Source organism: Protobothrops mucrosquamatus, unplaced genomic scaffold (genome assembly GCF_001527695.2).
Source record: "Protobothrops mucrosquamatus isolate PMUCROS unplaced genomic scaffold, P.Mucros_1.0 scaffold256, whole genome shotgun sequence".
Taxonomy (NCBI): domain Eukaryota; kingdom Metazoa; phylum Chordata; class Lepidosauria; order Squamata; family Viperidae; genus Protobothrops; species Protobothrops mucrosquamatus.
The window spans coordinates 33104-36862 of record NW_015386603.1 but is presented as its reverse complement, the minus strand read 5'-3'; the positions used below and the strand labels follow the sequence as shown (position 1 = coordinate 36862).

The following is a 3759-nucleotide window of genomic DNA, read 5'->3' as shown; positions in this document are numbered from 1 at the left end:
CATATTTCATTCAGCAGAGCAGGATTTCATGCATACAAAATCTAAAGACACCCTTGAGTCAAGCTCAGTTTCTGGTGATTGTATTCATGCTGTTTTCTTGGCAGTGTTGTCTTACATTGTCCAAAACACACAGTGGGGACCAATCTGATCTCTGTAGGAAAGATGTTCCACAGGAAGGGAGCCACCACAGAGAAGCTTCTTCCTCTTGGTTCTGCAAAATGGAAGCTCCTTAAAGAGAGGGGATCTTTAGCATACCTCCCTCCCTGGTCTGGTAGGTCAGATAGATGTAACTGGGGGAAAAATAGTCCTTCAAATAATCTGGCCACCAAGGTTTCCCCTTCCCTACCTTTATTATCATGAGAACTACACAGGATCATGTTTGAGATGCTTACTCAAATTATGTTTTTGCCACAGCCTCATTTGTCTTTTACCCGATAATTTCTTTGGTTAAAGTTCTTTCTCTTGTTCCTCAAGACTATTCCTACTGCCCGTTACACACATAGCCTTGCAACTGAGCTGAATGAACCTTCCCCTCCTAATTTTCAAAGAACCGCTGTCTCATTATTCATGGTTTCTTTATTCTTGGTTTTACATTAGAACAGAACCTCCAAGGGCTGCTTGCATATATTCTTGTATGTCTGTATTCCTTAAATCAGTGGTTCTCAACCTTTTTAATGCCGCGACCCCCAACCGGTCGTAAGGCGAGGACTCAACCGGTCATAAGGCGAGGACTACCCAACCGGTCGTAAGTCGAGGACTTTCCCTGCCCAGGAGCGCAGCGCATGCGTGGTTCCGCCCCCTGCGCCGGCCGAGGCGTAGCTGGCAAGCGGCAGAGACAGAGCAGGCCGACCACCAGCTGGCCCAGCCCAAGGGAGGTAAGGCACCCGCCACAAAGGGGGAAAAAATGGCGGACAAAAAAAATGGCGGACAGCCTTGCTTGGCGACCCCTGTGAAATGGTCGATCGACCCCAAATGGGGTCGCGACCCATAGGTTGAGAACCGCTGCCTTAAATTAAAGTAGAGATGGTTACAAATGTTGAAAAAAGTTATTATTTGATCGGCAAGTACTAATTTATCCTTACACAAGTAACCAATGTTAATTTGCAGGCCAAACTCCAGGAGAAATTTCAATAATTTTCACTGCAACAACAGATTTCTTATTTTATAAAATTACACTGGTAATATGTTTTAAATGGAAATTATTAGCAAAGAAGCAAATAAAGTGATGAAACTAGAATCTTCTTAATTGCTGGATCACTTGTAGCTAATCAACTATGATGTAGGTTGACACAATTACTTCAAAGAGTTCTCCCCTGATTTTATAACCATTTTTACACAGCTAATGTTTGTTATTACTATTATGAGCCCAAATTAATCCACTGTAGGATGAAGATTCCTTCACTAAAGCTTATGTATCATAACCTACTATGCTGTTCCAGTGAGGTTAATAGATAGATGCTTTTCAACTTTCCAATCTAGGGCTGAGAGAAATTGACTAGGTCAAAGTCACCCAGTCAGGTTTCCTACATAACACTTGGGTCTCTAGTGTCACTTCATTTTATAATTTGTTCTGTAGTTAAACAGGTTAGCTACTTGCTTGTTAACAAATCTGCCACTTATGAGCTTTGATACTCGGCCTTTATCAGTTGCCTTGTGCTAGTTCACACTTTTCAGATTGATCGTAACACTAAAGGAAGTTTCCAGCAAAGAAGACAATCAGGAGAGGTTATGGGTACAGTCACATAGCATTTCTATTTCACATATCATATGTCACTTGAGGAAAGATTCCCCAGGAGAGACTGATACAAAGAGCTATAGACTAGCGACACACAACAAGCCGAAAGCGAGTTTATATATGAAACTGTCTTGGCGTTTGACCAAGTTGGCAGGGTTGTTAGTTAGATACTAAAATCATGCTTTTTGTTTCCTGACAAGTAACAGCTCCTGCCTAGGCATATTTGAGCAGGGAGGGTGAAGAGAGAAAGAAAATGTATTATTAGGTAGAAGATAAATAATGAAATAGTTATACTATATTTAAAATTACATTGTAGCTATTCTAAAATTTAATGCAGATAGCAAACCTATTTTAAATCCCCATGATAAGTTACTGTACTTTTATGTTTTTATTGCAATTTCATTGTTACTTCAATTAAGAAATTAAGGTACTGTGATCCTTCTGGGTTTTACTGAACTCTGACAATGGCCAACTTGGCCCAGAAAAACTGACAATTTTAGTAAAGAAGATTTTTTAAAAAAACACTCAACCATCACTTACTGCATATTTGCTTATAAGCAAGCCCCATTGATCTTATTCTCAAGAACAAACATATTAGTTTTCAGCCTCCTTTGAATCTTCCCTCAATGTCTAGTAGAACAAAATTTCAAAATAGCATCTTATTTTCCTAAATACAGGTAGTTCTTGACTTAGGACCACAATTAAGCCCAACATTTCTGTTATTAAGTGAAACACTGGTTAAGTGACTTTTGCCCCATTTTACTTTTGCCCCAGTTCTTAAGTGAATCACTGCAGTTAGATTCTTTGAAAACACACTCTGTGTCAGATGCCGTTGCTGTCTCTACATTTGCTAACACTAGTGCTGATTATGGCAAAAATGAATTGTTTTGCTTATATATAAACAAGGTCATAAAATGCTACTTTAGATTTGGCCCCAACATGAAAAGTGAGTATGTTCAATTCTTCATTGTTTATGTATTTTTATTAAGTAAAAAAATGAAATCAGAGCATAAAAGAATAAATAGGGAATGAAAGGTCTCATTAAAAGAAAACAAGCAATGCAACTTGCTAAATCAGTAACAACAAACTCAAAATTGTTGCTGTGCCTTGGAACAATTATGACTAGCTCAGACTACTAATAATTAGCTCAAAACAGTGAAAACTGTTTCTCTTATGTTTCTCTGAAAAAAATATGTTTTCACCAGCTACTGAATATAGCAAGCACAGAGAGAGCCAATGGACCTTCCTTAGGAAGTTATTCCACAACCTTGATGCCAGGATAGAAAAGATCTCTGCAGACATCCCTCTGGTTATATAGACAGAGAAAAAGAAGGGCAGACTCCATGTTAAAAGATAGTAACTTTTAAAATATCTAACCCTGCCACATTATGAGTTTAACATTCTTCAAATCAACACAATAAATTGAGCCAGAAGCAAATTGGCAGCTAAATGAAAAATAACATGACATCAGAGTGACATGTTCCAACCTGCATGCTCCGATCAGCAGCCAGGCAGCTGCCTTTTGAACCAAGTTATGCATTAAACACAACTAGACAAGAAACAATAGTGGCCAGGTGCCCATCTACATTTGCTTCAGCCATGTCTGGAGCCATAAAGAAGTCACAATAAAATCATTACCTTTTTGAAAAGTCGTCCAGAGTCTTCACTGACTTGAACAAACCGAGGGATTATATTGTTCAGATAGATGTCACTCAAAGTAGTGTGGTCCCTGCTCTCTCTCTTCACCTGATTTAAGAGGAGGTTCCAGCAATTGACCGGAGAAAGAACATTTTGATCCTTCCTACAGGAGAAACAAAACCATAATAATATGAGTGTATTATTTTACACAGTGAAGTTTTCAAATACAAACATTGATGCAGTTATCAGGGAAGAGAGGGGAAATGTTGGTAAACTATCATCCTGTAATCAAGACATGAATAGACAATCTACAAGAACTGTAAAAAAAACAAAAAACCTGTAGTCCCTTTGGTATTCATTATTTTTACCCAAAATATATCCAACAA

General features: G+C 38.5%; 1 protein-coding gene across 2 annotated transcripts in view; it reads right to left on the bottom strand.

Moving 5' to 3' along the window:
• SRGAP2 (SLIT-ROBO Rho GTPase activating protein 2) overlaps positions 1-3530 on the bottom strand; it is a 99181-nt gene extending 95651 nt beyond the window's left edge. For both annotated transcript variants that reach the window (XM_015814477.2, XM_015814478.2), the window contains exon 1: positions 3374-3530. The gene's annotated coding sequence lies outside the window, so the exon portion shown is untranslated. The remainder of the gene's footprint in view (positions 1-3373) is intronic.
• Between the last annotated feature and the right edge of the window lie 229 nt (positions 3531-3759).